Source organism: Gossypium arboreum, chromosome 10, assembly GCF_025698485.1.
Source record: "Gossypium arboreum isolate Shixiya-1 chromosome 10, ASM2569848v2, whole genome shotgun sequence".
In the NCBI taxonomy this organism is placed as follows: domain Eukaryota; kingdom Viridiplantae; phylum Streptophyta; class Magnoliopsida; order Malvales; family Malvaceae; genus Gossypium; species Gossypium arboreum.
In genome coordinates, this window is record NC_069079.1 from 22,934,766 (window position 1) to 22,953,885 (window position 19,120).

At 31.5% G+C, this 19,120-nt stretch overlaps 1 pseudogene; it reads right to left on the minus strand.

The window, feature by feature from the left end:
* Nucleotides 1-15,950: 15,950 nt before the first annotated feature.
* Nucleotides 15,951-19,013, minus strand: LOC108458687 (ribulose-phosphate 3-epimerase, cytoplasmic isoform-like; annotated as a pseudogene).
* Between the last annotated feature and the right edge of the window lie 107 nt (nt 19,014-19,120).

Consider the following 19,120-nt stretch of genomic DNA (forward strand, 5'->3'; position numbering starts at 1 on the left):
TAAAATATATATATATATATAAATTTAAAAGAGAATATTTACGTAATGATTTGAAAAGAATATATATATATATTAAATAGATTTAAAAGTAACTATAAAAATAAAATAGAATTAACAATGTATATGAAATAAAACTAATTTCATCATAATTATATATGTACAATAATAATATATAAAATTATTTTAATTAAATATTATACAAGAATTTAGAATAATACTACATAAAATAGAATTTTAAAATTATACTTTACAATTGAAACAAATAAATAAAATAAATAAATAATAATAATAATAATAAAGTAATCCAAAACGTATGTTTAAATAAATTTTTAAAAGTTAAATGCTAAATAAATTAAAGAAATAATGAATTATACATATAATAATAATAATAAATAATTAAAATAAAAATGAAATAAAGGGACAATTAATAAACAAAATAAGCGGTTGAAACCAAAATTAGGATCTAAATGTAGCGTGAGTAAATTCGCGAAGACTGAAAAAGCAAATAAACCATGCCTCAAAACACTTCACCCATGCGCGGGCCAAATTAAAACAGTATGCAAACTTTAGGGAAAATTTTAAAAGACAATAAAATGTGAATTGGGCCAATTTAGAAGTGGACTCGAAGGAGAGGGATTAAAAATGCAAATCCCCCATTTAAAAAACAAATGCACGTGGACCAAGTCATCTACTGACTTTTTCCCTTCCCAATGCTACTGCTTAAAACTTATTACTCAAATTTAAAAAACTATTTTGAAAACCATTTGATTTTTGTTTAAAAAAATAACCCTCATACTCTCTAATCTCTCACTCTCCCCTTGCTTCCTCGCCGAAATACTAGCACCCCGGCCCTCCGTTCGCGCCCAGGGAAGGCCTTCCGACAGTGACTCCAGTAAGCTTTTCCTCCTTTCTCTTATTATTTACGTACAATAGATAAAAAAAAATCAAAGAAAAGGAAAATAAAATAAAAAAAAAATGAGGCTTTTAATCACCTTCAACAAATATGGTTGCTATCTCTCTGTGTGTGTTGATATTGTTTTTATCTTCTATTTTTCCAAAAAAAAAACCCCACAAACACTTAAAAACGAAGGCTTTTATAACCAAAATACAAGCGGTTTTTGGCTATTTTTGCTCAACTTGCAGGTCATGAAGATGTGGATGCGAACGTGGGCAGGCGTGCGTCTTGTGATTTTGGAGTGATCGTGGCTGAAGGATATGGTGCTACTGAAGCTTTTAGGGATTTAGGATTTTAGTTTTCTGATTGTTTAGGTTAGAGCATGAGTATTGGGCTTATGTAAACGGGCCAAAATTATTTGGGTTATTTTATGCAATTGGGCTGGTTAAAAAATTAGGATTGCTGTTTTTTGTTTTATTTTTTGCATATGTATGGGCCTGGGCTAAAAATTGGGTCTACAGGCATATTTTCCTGTAAAGGAAAATTACATATCTTCTGGATATGTTGGGTTAATAACCTTAGCCAAACACACTCTTGGCTTGCCTCATGCATTGTAATTATTTCAGCATGATTTGAAGAGGCAGCAGCTAATGTTTGCTTTGTCGAATGCCATGATATGGCAGTACCTCCACATGTAAATAAATATCCCGTTTGAGATCGACCTTTATGTGGATCCGATAAATATCCAGAATCATTTGAATAAAATAACCTCATATCAATGGTCCCTCTAAGATATCTAAATACATGTTTAATTTCATTCCAATGTATACGTGTTGGAGAAGAACTAAATCTTACTAACAAGTTTATAGCAAAAGCTATATCAGGTCTTGTATTATTTACAAGATATATCAGGACCAAGAAACTCTTCATCATTCTCACAAAGACGAAATTGATCTTTATTCACATCTAACGATCGTACAACCATCGGAGAACTCAATGAATGTGCTTTATCCATATAAAATTTATTTAAGATCTTTTTCGTATAAGTTGACTGATGGACATGAATTCCATCTTTTAAATGATTGATCTACAGGCTAAGATAAAATTTTATTTTTCCTAGATCTTTCATCTCAAATTCTTTCTTTAAATAATTGACTGCGTTTTGAAGCTCTTCAGGAGTTCTAATAATATTTAGATCATCAACATAAATAGCAATTATCACAAAGTTTGATTCAGACCTTTTTATAAAAATGCATGGGCAGATTGGATCGTTTTTATAACCTTCTTTTAACAAATATTCATTAAGACGATTGTACCACATACGTCCAGATTGTTTTGATCCAAATAAACTTTTTTTTAATCTGATTGAGCAATTTTCCCGGGAAACTCTATATCCTTTAGGGATTTTAAATCCTTTTGGGATTTTCATATAAATTTTACTATCAAGTGTACCATACAAATAGGATGTAATAACATCCATTAGACGCATGTCAAGATTTTCACGTACTGCTAGACTAATAAGGTATCTAAATGTGATTGCATCCACCACAGGAGAATATGTCTCTTCATAATCAATGTCAGGCCTGTGTGAAAATCCTTGTGCTACAAGTCGTGATTTATATGTTACGACTTCATTTTTCTCATTTCATTTTCGCACAAATATCCATTTATATCCTACCGGCTTTACATATTTAGGTGTTTGGACTATAGATCCAAAAACCTCACATTTAGAAAGTGAATTTAATTCTGCTTGAATTGCTTCTTTCCATTTTGGCCAATCTTTTCTATTTCTACATTCCTCAATAGATTTAAGCTCAGGATCCTCATTTTCTTTTGCTATTTCAATAGCAACACTATAAGCAAAATTGTTGTCGGCAACTATATGTTTTCGGTTTCATCTTTTTCTTGAAGTAACATAACTTATTGAGATTTCTTCGTTATCACGATTTTCAGGTACCTGAACCTCTTCTGGGGTTTTTTGATTAGTTATATCTTTGGCCTCTTCTGGGGCACTTGCCTCCACAATATTACCATCTTGAATAATTGCTCCTTTCCTTTTATGAGGATTTTTATCTTTGGAACCGATTGACCTTCCACACTTCAGGCTTGGATTACTTTCTTTTGCATTAACAATTTGCCTTATTGGGATATCAATTCGTATTGGAGCATTTTCAGCTGGTATGTGAGATTTTGTAATTCTCTTTAGGTCAGTAAATGAATCTGGCAGTTGATTGGCAATGTTTTGCAAATGTATAATCCTTTGAACTTCTTGTTCACATTGACTTGTACGAGGGTCTAATTGAGATAATGATGATCCATTCCATATAATTTCTTTGACCAGTTGTATTTTCTCTCCTCCTAATGTTGGGAATGTTGTTTCATTAAAATGACAATCAATAAATTGTGCAGTAAATAAATCTCCAGTTAATGGTTCAACATATTTAATTATAGAAGGAAATTCATAACCAACATATATTCCCAACCTCCTTTGAGGACTCATCTTTGTGCGTTGTGGTGGAGCAATTGGAACATATACTACACATCCAAAAATTCTAAGATGAGAAATATTTAGCTCCTGACCAAAAGCCAATTGTAATGGGGAGTACTTATTATAACTTGTTGGCCTTATGCGCACAAGTGCTGCTGCATACAAAATAGCATATCCCCAAGCTGTAACAGGGAGTTTTGTTCTCATGAGTAATGACCGAGCTATTAGTTAGAGGCGTTTGATAAACGATTCAACTAAACCATTTTGTGTATGAACATAAGCTACAGGAGTTCAACTTTTATCCCAATTGACATACAATAATCATTAAAAGCTTGGGATGTAAACTCACCAGCATTATCAAGACGAATAGTTTTGATTGCATAATCTGGAAATTATGCTCTTATTCGAATTATTTGAGCAAGTAGTCTTACAAACACTAGGTTGCGAGTCGATAATAAGCACACATGTGACCACCTACTAGATGCATCTATTAATACCATAAAATATCTGAATGGTCCACATGGTGGATGAATGGGCCCACATATATCACCTTGAATACGTTCCAGAAATGCTGGAGATTCAATCCTAACTTTAGCTGGTGATGGTCTAATAATCAATTTTCCTTGAGAACAAGCGACACAAGATAAATCCTTGAATTCAAGAATCTTTTGGTTCTTTAATGGGTGTCCAATTGAATTCTGGGTGATTTTTCGCATCATAATAGATCCGGGATGGCCTAATCGGTCATGCCAAATAATAAAAGTATGTGGTTCTACAAAATTCTGGTTTGTAGTAACATGTGACTTAATTGCACTAATATGTGTACAATATAAACCTGATGAAAAAACAGGTAGCCTTTCCAAAACATATTTCTTTCCACATTCAACATTTGTAATATATAGATATTCAACATTTTTCTCATTCATAATCTCAATATGATATCCATTAAGACGAATATCTTTAAAACTCAATAAATTTCTTTGAGACTTAGTGGAATATAAAGCATCATCAATGATAAATTTTGTACCTTTAGGTAATACTATAATAGCTCTTCCAGAGCCTTCAATAAATTTTGAACTACTTGATATTGTATTAACATGGGCATTACTCATTGTCAAATGAGAAAAATATTTTTTATCTTTGAGTATCGTATGTGTTGTAGCACTATCTGCAAGACACATGTCTTCATTGATTTTGGGTCCATCGAAATTTTGTTGAATATTCATATTCTTCATAAAAACAAATAAAATATAATATGAGAAACATTGCAAATATTTATTAAATATATAAATTATTCTTTACGCAAGAAAATAAAATATACTTAAAACAACATAAAAATGTCAAAATAACATCAATTTTTCTAATGATTCTCAAAGAAATCTGCCACATCTAGGTGAGTTATATTATTAAGGTCATTAAATTTATTACCCTCGTAGGCATGGTCAGTTTTAGTATTATAGTGAATATCTTCATCTTTTGCCTCCATTTCATCATTTTGGGATATAAAATTTGTCTCCATATGCTTTCCCTTCCTTTTAATGGATGCTTGATAAAGTTTCACTAAATGCTCAGACGTACGACAGGTACGTGACCAATGCCCCTTCATACCACATCGGTAGCATATATTCTCAACAATCTTTAAAGGATTATTTTGACCACTTCTTTCTTGTCTTTCATTGTTATTCTTTTTCTGGTGGTTAGAAGTATCATTGTTATGACCATGATAACGATTACTAATACGTCCTCGACCACGTCGCCCACTACGTCCACGACCACGGCCGCAACTTCTATATTTTCTATTTTCATAATTATTGTGTACTGCTACATTCACTTCAGGGAATAGTGCAGAACCAGTGGGACAAATTCCATGATTTTTCATCAATAGCTCATTATTTTGTTCAGCCACCAAAAGGCATGAAATCAATTCAGAATACCTTTTAAAACCTTTTTCACGGTATTGCTGTTGCAGGAGCACATTAGTTTTCTCTAACAAGTTGAAAATGTTGAAAATTAGTAGCGTGAAAGGTTGAAAATGTTTTCTCTAACAAGTCCTCATCAGTTATGTTTTCTCTACATAATTTTAGTTGAGAACTAATTTTAAAAAGTTTTGAATTGCATTCACTTACAGTTTTAAAATCTTGCAACCGTAAGTGCATCCAATCATAACGAGCTTTAGGGAGTATCACAGTTTTCTGATGGTCAAATCGTTTTTTTTTTAATTTTTCCACAACTCAAGAGGGTCTTTCACAGTGAAATATTCCACTTTTAATCCTTCATGTAGATGATGACAGATGAAAATCATTGCTGTTGCCTTGTCTTGAATAGACACTTCTTTATTTGCTAATATAGTATTTCCTAGACCTTTAGCATCTAGGTGAATTTCAGTATCTAACACCTATGACAAATAATTCTTGCCTGAGATGTCTAAAGCCGCAAATTCAAGTTTGGCAAGATTTGACATTATAATCACTTGAATCAAAATAAAAAAATATTAGTAAAATAATAAGTATTCTCAATTGTAAAATAATTCAATTATATATACCAAATTTGCTAAATAATAATATCTATGTCAAATATTGGCATAAAGAGGATAGTCATAATAATAACTTAACACAAATTAAATTAATTGAAATTTCTTTTAATAAAAAAACATGTATATATAATTATCATTATTAGATTTTAGTTGTAAAAATAAATGTGCAAATGTTACCCAAAGCAGATATTTCATCTAGAAAATAAAATAAAAAATTATGAAAATACGATACCGTATATAGTTTAACGGGAGTTATACGGACAAATTATATAAAGTCGAAATAACGTGAACTTCACTATGAACTCGTAGAAATTCGTGCTGATAACGTGTTATAGAAAAATTAATAAAACAATAAATAAAAGTTGATGAAAATACAAGAGAATTTTTCTCGTCTTCTTTTATTTTACTCAGGTAAGGATTCTATTTATAATTTATAATTAGCATTCAATGCAATAAATGAAGCTTACTTAAGTGCTTCATTAACTCATATTAAACATTGTATAATAAATGAGAGGTTTTACCTCATAAATGAGGGGTTAGAAAATGGACATTCATATCTATTTATAATAGTTTATTTATGTTCAACTCATTCACCCACAATTTTCTTTGTTTGGCTTGTTTTATTTGAAATTTGTCAATTAATTTATATCTTAAATATAAGTTATAAAAACATTTTATTTATTTATTTATTTTTATTTATAAATAATTTTCTTTCATTTGAATTTATTATCATAGCAGATTTTTCTTTTGTGCAGCGATAATTAATTTAGTGTGAGTTATTATACTTTTATTTTGAATTTTTATGTATTCTTTTTTTAAATACAATTTACGCATTATTGATAATAACATATCACTGTTACACACGCATACACCCGTGGCCCATCCCGGAGGCTGTTTTGAGGTGCAATTGTCCATGTAACAGTTTATTTTTTAGTAGTGTCGGAAATAGTAGTTTCGGGACCAAAACTTCAATGTGTCGATCCATATTTCTAATATTTCTAAGTAATTAATATTAATTATTTATAAAATTTAATTAGAATATATAAACTATATTTTAAATATTTAAATATAATCATTAAATGGAATATCTTGAAGAAAATGTAAGAAAATGGAAGGAAAATAAAAAAGGAACCATAGAGAAGAAGAAATGAAGAAGAAATTGTTATCATGAAAAACGATGAGGAAAAAAAAGGTAATTAATTAGCCAAAAGCACTTTTGGCTTAGAAAAAGTTAAAAATTTTAACTTTTTCAATTAAAGAAAAAAGACTTTTTAAACGGATTTTTTAAGTTAAACCGGAGTTTATTCAATAAATAATTTAAGGGAAAAACACTTTTTGAATGAAAAGCATTTTTTAAAAATATAGGTAAATAAGAACCGACAATCATGACAAACAACTACATTTACCAAATTTTAAATCACAAAAACCGCTATGCTTACACTTGAATGTACAATCTATGTCGCAAAAACGTTTTCTGTCTTAAGCCTCGACCGGTGGGTTGCTAAATTCTAGCTTTGGCAAACAATTACATTTACCAATTTTTATATCACAAAAACCGTCATACTTACACTTGAATGCACATTCTATGTCATGGAAACTTTCTCTGTCTTGCGCTAGTGAATTGGATACGCCTGCAAAATTTAAATAGCATTTTTTTCTTTTAACTATTTCTTTTAGCTAATTTATTAAAGTGATTTTTAATACACAACATTAAAAATATATATTTCTATAACTAAATCTAAATAAAATAATGATTAAAAATATTTAAAAAGAAAAGAAAAGAAAAGAAAAGAAATTCTTACAAAAAGCTAAGAATAGAAGCTACTGTGGAAGAAGACATCTTTCGAGAGATTTAAATTTAATTCTTTGTACTTTTAGTATTTGAGATGAAGATTCACAAAGTAATTTGGGTAGGTATTTTATAGAAAATTATTTTAGGTAACGAAAAAAAAAAAAAAGAAATTGAATAATTTAATACACTTAATGGTATTCAGATAACAACACATTAAAATTTAAATGATAGTTAAGGGTGTTCATCGCCCATATGTGACATGAAATCAATTCACGCTAATTATATTTATTGTTTAGACTTTACCCTATTATTATAATTTACTGAAAAAATATTTAACTACATTATAATACGTGTGCATGAAAAGTGACATTGATAAATCAAACATTTTAAATATGTATTTTTTCCCACAAAGTGCATTAAAGAATAAAGTTAATTTCCCAAATGTATTTCCACTCTTAACTCTATTTACAATATTCCTTTCCATAATTTTACATTTCTTCCAAAAATTGTACTCTTTCATATTTTATTTTGTTATTCTCTTTTAAGTTAAATTAATTTCATAATTCTTTTAAGTATTGTCACTTAAGGCAGAGATCTTTGGGTTCTTAAATACTTAGTTTTAAGTCTCAGTATTTGCGATTGTAATGTGTGAATTTTTAGTCTTATCTTGTGCATATGATATGCCGTGCATGGGCTTTGTCCAAATTCTTTTCAGTTTCCAATTCATCATCTATTTTATTTTTTACTTGTTTGATTCTACGTTGCAGTTGTTCAAACATTTATTTATACTTGTATTGTACTTGTGAATAGACGTAGCAATCAAGCAAGCTTGAGCCTTTTCAGGTTTGAGTTTTATTTGGTATAAGTCTTTCTAGGTTAGAGCATTTTTTAGTTTGAGCTTTTTCGAGTGTATTTTTTTCTTTAAAACATCTATTTAGACTAATTAATGACATTATAAAAGTAGAGCAACCAAATTATGTAAAAAGTTAATGTATATGGATTTAATCCAAATTTTAACATTATATAGGAGCCAAAATTGAAATTCAAAATTTTGTCTCATACTATAAAAAGAAAAGAACAAAGCAAACCCAAAAATATGTGTCTGTCTCTAATGCACTTAAGATGTTCAAATTATATTTAACTATATAACATTTTAATTGAAAATATAGCTATATTAATTATCTGGATTAATTAATCGCATTATGAAAATATAATGACTAAATTATATTAGAAATTAAAGTATAGAGATTAAATCTCAAATTTAAGTATGATAGAAGGGTTAAAATTAAAATTTAACATTTTCTTGTAATGTAAAGAAAAGAGATAATCATAAATGTGTCAACAAAAGGTAGGTCCTATGTAAATCCAAAAGTCGAGGACCAAATTTAATGAAATTAATATATAAGGATTATATCCCAAATATGATTATACTAGAGGGGTTAAAACTGAAATTTGACCATTTATTTTTGAAGGACAAAAGAAGAATAATGGAGTGTGCATCTGTCTTCTTTTACATAATTATATAGATTAGTATGTTTCTTACCTCATCGTGTTGATTATTTATTTGTTTCAAATTTTAGAATAAATATTTGAAGGTAAAAATATGTTTATGTCTTATATATTTTGTACATTTAGAATATTGTCCTTTATTTTTATTTTGAGGAATATAATTTTTACTTTTTTATTTAAAACTTAGGTCCAATTGTTATTAATGTTAAAATTCTTGTATTAAATTCTCTAGTGTGATATTTTAAAATTTAAAAAAAGTTACTTTATAATTATGTAGCAAGAAAATAATGCTGAAAATACTTATTAGATTTATTCTTAGAAACACTCATTGAAACAATTAATCGTTTAATCTAACTAATGACATTATAAAAGTAGATGTACTTGAATTATATAAAAATTTAAAGTATATGGATTAAATCTCAAGTTTTAGTATAGTCTAGGGGCCAAAATTAAAATTTAACAATTGTCTTAGATATCAAAATGGAAAGCCATGTATCAACCTCTAAGACTCTTAAGATATTCAAATTATATTTAACCACGTAATGTTTTAATCTAAAAGTTAACGCTATTGATTATTCAGTCTAACTAATGACATTATAAAATAAAGAATCAACTTATGTTAGAAATTAAAGAATAAAAATTAGACCTCAAATTTAAGCGTATTAGAGGGATTAAAACTAAAATTTAACTATTTTTTCTAAAATATAAACAAAAAAAGGCTTAATGATATTGTAAGTCCTCAAACTTTTTTAAAAAAATCAATTAAGTTCTTTCAAACTTTTTACACTCAATTATGTCATTGAACTAACAATACTAGTCAAATAAAGGAAACACTAGCGTGATCTTCAACGATGCCACGCCAACATCGATTGCTGATGTGATAGTGACATGCTATCACTGAATTTTAATGTGGTAGTGCCACATCATCATCAAATGTTGAAGTGGCAATGCTACGTCAGTAAAAATAAAAAATATTTTAAATTTATTTTTAAAAATAAATACACAATAAGGCACCAATTTGTTTAGAATCATTCTAAAATTATAAAAATAAATAAATTACACCAATAATTATTTAACTTTGATATAGCTGACAAAATAATCATTATAGTTTCACTTCAATCTCTTAACTTTCGAAAAATAATAAATTAATCCTCCATACCATTTTTCCTTAGAAATTTAAAGAAAGTTGACCTGTCATTTAACCAGCCATGTTGGCATCCTAGCTGTGGTTTGAAGGGCTCCAATTTAAGGACCTTAACTGGGCAGTAGAAGAAGAAGAGGAAAAGAAGAAGAAGAAGAAGAAAAAGAATAGGAGAAGAAGAAGAAGAGAAAAAAAAATATACAATATGAATAATGTGTTTTATCCATGTCTTTCTTCCTTTGTTGTTTCTGTTAGAATTAAGTGACCCAAAATTCTTATTTAAATAAAATACGATGGAAAATAAAATAAAAGTAAAATCCATATAGAACTAGACTTCTTTTATTTTATTTTAGAATAAGGTTTTAAACCTTATTAAACTCCATCTATTTTATATTGATTAGGATAAGGTGTTTCAATCCTACTAGAATATGGCTTTGCAAGCCTATAAATAGACATAGTCTATTCCTCTTGTATTTGAGTAAAAATTTTTCAACATAGTGAATTTTCTTCTCCTCTCGCCTGTGGTTTTTTTCCTAAAGGGTTTCCACGTAAAATTTATGTGTTCTTTATTTTATTTATTTTATTCTATTTTATTTTTTCACAAATTGGTATCGAGCTTCCGGTTATTCATCTCGATCACGGTAATGGCGTCTTTGAAGTATGAAATTCACTGTTGGATCGCAACACCGATTTGCGTTGTGGCAAATTAAGATGCAAGCGCTTCTTGCAGATGGATCTAGAGGATGCCCTGCTAGGATAGATAAGATGCCTTCGACATTAACAGATGAAGAGAAGAAACGTAAGGATCGAAAGGCATTAACACAATTACATCTCGCATTTGTCCAACGAAATTTTGCGGGATGTGATGAAAGAGAAAACCGCCACTTGCATTATGGAAGAGGCTAGAACAAATATGTATGTCGAAAACTCTAACAAGCAAGTTGCATATGAAGCGGCGTCTTTATGCTCATCGTTTGGAGGAAGGTGCGTCGTACACGAACACTTAACGTTGTTTAAAGAAATTCTCTCAACCTTGGAGGCTATGGAGGTTCAAGATGATAAGGAAGATCTAGGGTTGATTCTACTTTGTTCGTTGCCCGCCTTATTCAACCTTTAGAGACACGATTTTATATAGCCATGAGTCTCTCACAGTTGATGAGGTTTATGATTCTTTAACCTCGTATGATAAGATGAAGCATCTTGTGGTTAAACCCAACTCTCGGGAGAGGGTCTCATTGTTCGTGGGAGACAAGACCGGAATGTTGATGATGATCGTGGTAGAACACGAGAACGGAATCCTCGTGGTAAATCTAAGGGTAGATCGAAATCTTCAAACAGAGGTAAAACTTGCAACTTCGCAAGAAGAAAGGGCACATTAAATCTGAGTGCTATAAGCTACAAAATAAGATTAAAAGGAGGTCTGCGAATCAAAAGGAAAACAAACGAAAAATTCCGGTGAAGTCGATGTTGTAGAAGACTACAGCGATGGTGAACTTCTAGTTGCTTCATCAATGATTCTAAAGTAAGCGAGGAGTGGATACTTGATTCAGTCGCACCTTCCACATGAGTCCCAATCGGGATTGGTTTACAACTTATGAAACAATGATCTCAAGGTGTTGTTTTGATGGGAAATAATGCTTCATGTAAAATCGCAGTGTTGGAACAATTAAAGTTAAGATGTTTGATGGAGTTGTCAGAACACTTAGTGACGTGCGGCATGTTCCAGAATTGAAAAGAAATTTAATTTCGTTGAGTACTCTTGATTCAAAAGGGTACAGATACACAGTTGAAAGTGGGGTTTTAAAGATTTCCAAAGGGTCCCTTGTTGTGATGAAAGGGCAAAGAAAGATTGCCAAGTTATATGTTTTCTGTGGTTCTATCATATCGGTGATGCAAATTGTCGCTTCCTCTTCCTTGTCAGATGATGATATTACTAAACTTTGGCATATGCGCCTAGGGCATATGAGTGAGAATGGCATGGCAGAATTAAGCAAAAGAGGACTTCTTAATGGGCAAGGAATTTGCAAACCTGAATTTCGTGAGCACTGTGTTTTGGGAAGCAAAGAGAGTTCGATTCACTAGAGGAATCCATAACACGAAGGAAACGTTGGAGTATATCCATTCGATCGTGGGGCCGTCCGAGTGCCTTCGAGAGGTGGAGCTAATTATATGCTAACCTTTATTGATGATTTTTCCGAAAAGTTTGGGCGTTCTTCCGAAGCGTAAAAGCGATGTGTTTTCCACATTTAAGTCTTGGAAAATTATGATTGAAAAATGACGGAAAATGATAAAATACCTCCGCATGCACAATGGCTTAGAGTTCGCTCGATGAGTTTAATAGATTGTGCAAGTCGAAGGATCATGAGACACTTGACAGTTCATCATACTCCACAAAGAAAACGGTGTTGCGAACGAATGAACGAACGATCATGGAGAAGGTTCGATGTATGTTGTCAAATGCCAACTTACAAGTCATTTTGGGCGAAAGCGACCTCTCATCGCATGTTTTTGATCAACCGATCTCCATCCGCTGCCATTGAGAAAAGACTCCACAAGAGGTATGGTCCGTAATCCTGCTAATTATTCGATTTAAAGATTTTGGGTGTCCTGCGTATGCTCATGTTGATAATGGAAAATTGGAACCAAGATCCATTAAATGCGTTTTCTTGGTTATAAAGTGGTGTAAAAGGCTATAAGTTATGGTGTCCTGAAAATAGAAAAGTTGTGATTAGCGGAGATGTTGTTTTTGATGAAACCGCTATGCTACCTAACTTATCTCTTAAAGACTCTTCCAATAAAGAAAACCAAAAGCGGTGGAGCATCGATTAATCTGAATCAACTCCTCAAGCCAAGACAAAAATTGAGAATAGAGTTGCTTCTTCACCGCAATACTCTATCGCCAAAAACAGGACAAGAAGAGAAATTAAACCTCCAAAGAAGTATGCCGAGGTTGATCTAGTTGCTTATGCTTTAAATGTGGTGAAGATATAGATGCTAATCAAGAGCCATTTAATTATTCCGAGGCGATTAGTCATGAAGACTCGTAAAAGTGGATGTTTGCTATGCAACAGAGATGGAATCACTCCACAAAAACAGAACATGGGATCTTGTAAAACTTCCTAAAGGTAAAAAGGCATTCGTTGTAAATGGGTGTTTAAAAAGAAAGAAGGGACTCGTGAGTTGAAGAACCCGGATATAAAGCAAGGCTTGTTGCAAAGGGTGACGGTCGAGTGCCATCTTTCTTACAAAAGATCAAATGTTTCATGAGAGAACAAAACACATTGATATTCGGTATCATTTTGTTCGTGATATTATTGCTCGTGGTGATATTGTTGTGAGCAAAATTAGCACTCATGAAAATCCTGCAGATATGATGACTAAGTCACTTCCTATAACCAAGTTTGAGCATTGCTTAGACTTGGTTGGTGTTCATTGTTGAAGTTAAACCCTTAAGGGGTTTTTGGAAGAGGTGAAGAACTTGTTTATTGAAAGTTCGCGATGAAGAACTTGTTCATTGAGAATTTGTGTCAAGGTGGAGATTGTTAGAATTAAGTGACCCAAAATTCTTATTTAAATAAAATACGATGGAAAATAAAATAAAAGTAAAATCCATATAGAACTAGACTTCTTTTATTTTATTTTAGAATAAGGTTTTAAACCTTATTAAACTCCATCTATTTTATATTGATTAGGATAAGGTGTTTCAATCCTACTAGAATATGGCTTTGCAAGCCTATAAATAGACATAGTCTATTCCTCTTGTATTTGAGTAAAAATTTTTCGACATAGTGAATTTTCTTCTCCTCTGCCCGTGGTTTTTTTCCCGAAAGGGTTTCCACGTAAAATTTATGTGTTCTTTATTTTTATTTATTTTATTCTATTTTATTTTTTTCACAGTTTCAAAAGCTGGAAAAAAAAATCTCCCAAGCTTTCTTCACCCTCTGCACATTTTCACTACTACCCGCTTTCGCAGCCGGTCTCCAGCGTTGCCTCCAACTAATACCATCACCAAAATGAAGCTCCCCTCACCCTTTGGACATCTAATGGTTTAGATTTCTCCAAGGAACAACCAAAATTTTCAAAAATTCAAGCACAATTTCGAGACTAGCAACCCTGATTTGCCGCAATCCACCGCCAGATGGACTTTAGTTTCGTACTATATTGATCCTCTCGTCGGCGGCCACCTTCTCAACGTCCGGATTTGTGAAAAGATGCCTCGGGTTTGATTTTGTTTTTATCTAGAAAACTTTTTTTAAGATTTACTCCCAATTTACACCCACATTTCATATAGAACCTCATAAAAGTCTATCTTAGTTCGATTTTTCAGTGAAATGGTTAGTTTTGCAAAACAAACTTTAGGAATTTAAGTGTTATCCATTGGAATATCACTGGCATTAGGGTTCCCTAGGCTCTTGGACATACTTCTTTAAGTTTGACCGGCACCAAATGTGAACCCATGTGGAGGAACTTCTAAGGGCGGATGCGGAAAAATAGAAGTAGCACCAAGATTATTAAAGGCAAGGATAGGAACGGGTGCAGGAACTACATCGTTTACCTTTGAGAAACCAAAGTTGAATGGAGCTCCAGTAGGTGGTGGGAATGAAGGCAAAGAAGGATTGATTCTTTCAGATGATTTAGTTGATTCTGATTGAACTAAATTCACTTTAAGATCCTCCTCCTCCTCCTCCTTCTTTTACTGCCCAACTTATCTAAAATTTCAATCTTCCCTTTCTATTTGCCCGTCCCTTGCCCCCCCCCCCCCCAAAATTTATTTTTCTCATGTTTGTTAAATTATTTTACTAATATAACTTACGATTATAAAAATAATTTATTTTTAAGAATTTATAATTTTTAATTAATGCAAAAGCGATGACAGTTGACATTAGATACGGGGTTTTTTTTTAATAGATAGTATGGACTAGTATGATTTTTTAACCTACTCTTTGTGCTGAGTTAATTTTTTTTTTGTGCTAAATTTTAAATATTACAATACGCTTCAAGTTTCCATATATTCCTTATTGGAATTTTACAAAGAATTTTAGTCTTTATATTTTTATTTTAAAGAATTTAATCCTTTTATATTTTTCAAATTTAAAATTTAACTTCAATTGTTAACATCACTAAATTTTTTTGTTAAATTAATTGATGTGACATTTTTTTTTTAAGAAAAATTTAGTAACATGTGATAAAAAATAACATTGTAATAAACTTAAATCTAAAAAATTAACAGTGAAGTAGCAAATTTTGTAAACAAATTAAAGTATAAAGATTAAATTTGAAATTTGAAATTAAAATGGACAATTTAAAAATAAAAGAATGAATTGAAGTTTAACCATTACAGCAATAACGTCAAAGAAAAATAAAAGGCCATAGACGCTTAAAAATTAAAATATAAGGAAGGCCATTATGAAAAAAATGCATTTTATATATAATAATACTAATCCAGGTGTCTAAATGTGCCTCTAGACCTATAAAGTGAGTGTCCCAATTGGTACACTTAGAAGTCTCATTGTAGGCAGATATGCTAATTTGACTCTTCATTTTTTCCCTAAAGCATTTGTGTCCAGTACTGGTATTTCACACATACTCAGATATCTCAACAAAAATCCTCATAATACATAAAAATGTTTTTAAAACATTTAAACACAACTGTATTCAACACATTTCGATATCTAACACTTATTAAACTCGAATTCAATCTCCAATGAATATACTAGTTCCTAATACATATTAACCGTTCATATCAAAAGATAAAATTGCGTTCATTTTATTGAATTTCAAAACTTATTATGTGAGACCAATCTATCATACAATGTGTAATGATTTGGTAAATTAAAAACAAATATGCTTTGATCTTGGCTGTAAGAATGATGTCAACATTTCTCCTGATTTTCCAAAACACAGCTTCGCATATGGAATATAACTGTACCTGGCTCCGCCGCTCCGAATATTGAACTCCCTGCAACAATGCAATTTGCTCCTGCTGAAGCAGCCATCTCAATTGTTGATGGCCCTAACCCACCATCCACCTGCAAATTAAACCCACAATTTCTTCAGCAGAGAGCTATGGCCGTGTATGTTGCTCCAACACTTCATTTTTCTTGCAATATCTGATATTTGTATCGACACATTCTGGACATGCGTACAAGGGACTTTCAAGTATGAGAAAAAGCTTCTTTTTTTTTTTTTTTAAAAAAAACAACATACCCTTATTTGATACTCATACTCGAGTCCAAATAACGTGGGACATGGCAGTAATGCATGAAAAATATGATCCCAAGGATACGGTCTCTCATAGAAGGAATCATAGCAAGTTTGAGTAATGAAAAGGGTACAGAATCTCTTCAATTTTGTTTCAAGTACCTTGTACCCAATACATACTAAAACATGGGTACAAAGATATGATCCTTGAAGGAGTTTCCAAATACAAGGAAACCTTTAAAAAAATTGAACATATCATGCCCATGTCCAACACTTAATCACAGTCATAGTAACATGTATAGAATTTTGAAAGGTAAGAAGTTTATTTACCTCTATATCAAGTGCTGGGTACTTCTTCCTTAGAACACGAACCTCCAAAAGAAAGTAAGAGAAATGTCATTCACATAAAAGATAGGAACTCTGAAATAAAATTGAAAGTAAGAAATGAAGTGGCACCTTATCCACCATTTCAGGCATGAACTTTTGACCACCAAATCCAGGTTCTACAGTCATTACAAGAACCATTTCCACCGGATTTTCACTATAAACCTATTAAAAAAATCACCCAAACAAGAGATAAAAAAAAGATCAAATAAAAATTTTAAAAAATGTTATGTGATAGACATGGATGAATTAGCTACAGCCTTATTCAAGTCCAAGAACAAGCAGATTTGAAACCTCAAAAATTAGAGAAGGAAGGAAATCCATACCAGAGGATAAACCTCCTCAATCGGTGTTCCAGGCTTTAATGCCACACCGGGCCTCATGGCTTTTGACTTAATTTTTTGGATAAGTTCTTGCCAGTTTTCTGCAAAAGGTAACACGGTATCTTTGCATAAGGAAACAAGGAATAGAAAACTACATTGAGAATCTTTGAGGATCTACTACAATACATATGCAGAAACTTTGGCTATGGCATCTTTTGTGGAACAAAACCATGAGGCTTTCAGACCGAAGCAGACAATACCTTGCAGGTTGGTTGCGTGTCTCCACAATAAGATGGCAGTGAGTAAAACAAAAACGAAAAAGACAATCAAAACCCACCTTTGGATACTTAAACATGAAAAGTAAAACCGGAAGCACCGGCTTTACCCAAAGGTTCAACATAATCAATAGGATTAGTGACCATAAGGTGGCAATCAAGAAATGCCCCGTAAGAGAAGAAGAATACTTGATCTATTTAGAATTGCAAACTTGCAGCTAATATTGAAAAGCCAAAATAGTGCAAGTGCACAAAGAATGTTACTTTGTCTGCTTTCTTAAACTCTCAATGACTGGAGCGCCAATGGTTAAGTTGGGGACAAAATGCCTATATAAAAAATTTAACAATGAACATGTAAGCATATATACAAGTACCCAATAATGTAAACATGAAGGACTAAGTAAATAATACGTAATGCAGGTCAAAAGCTCTAGTGTTAACCAGAACAGAAGAAATCATCATTAAAAAACTATAGCAAGATAACAAACAAAGCTTAAGAACCTAAATAAATTGCACTCTGCATAAACCAATCCAATTTCAAAATTTCATTTAACAGTAAGATTAGTCACTGAAAGCACAGAAGATTGTATTCAATTTAAACAGTTAATTAAGGTCCTTTACATTCCATCAACAAAAACTTCCAAAATCCCAAAGTTTCTAAAAGTAACTTTTCAAGCTATAAACATGCAAGGTCATTGAGTCTTTCAATTTCCTAACACATAATCATATCCTCACCCAAAGTAGAAAACTCTTAAAACGTTTTTTTCATACCATAAATCATGATTTCATGGATGACAGAAACATAGGGCTTAAGTATAAGTTAATAATCTTCACTAAAAAGATTAGCAAATATAAAATAGCTGAAAAAAATCAAACCTATGAAAATGAGAAAAACAGGAAGTAGAGAAGAAATAGAAAGATAAAGAAGCAAAATCCTTGAGAAGAGAAGTCCACGAAAGCAATGAAACATACCCATCCTGCAGAAAGATGCCCAGAAAGCAGAAAAAGTTAGAACGTTGAAAATCATTTCGTGTCTCTTGAGAATCCAGAAAAGAAGCAAAGTTAGAAACAAATTTTACCATGATATCCATGTGAAGCCAATCAGCACCGAAATCAAGCATGCGCTTTGCCTCTGATGCTAAGTTAGCGAAGTCCGATGAAAGCATGGATGGAGCAATTTTCGGTGTTACACCCATCTTTGGGACTCGGGTGTTCCGGGATTTGCAGTTGTTTTTTTGTTGAAGAGCTGGCGGACGGTTCAAACCAAAGGGAGATAACAGTTGGATTCAATGGAATTCTGAGTTGAGCTTAGGAATTCTAATAACAATATTTGTTTTTTAAGTTCAAAATTCAATTTAAAATAAAAATTAAATTGTTGAAATCATTCGATTAAGATCTTTTAGAAGAATCTCTTGAATTTTATTTCTTTTGGCATCTATTACAAGAGGTGGGTTGGTATTCTATTAACTTAATTATCCTTATAATAAACAACTTTTCTCATTAACTACCAATATTTTTTCTAAATTTTGACAGAAAAGTACAATTCTATCACACTAATTACCCCGTTACTTTTGTTAAT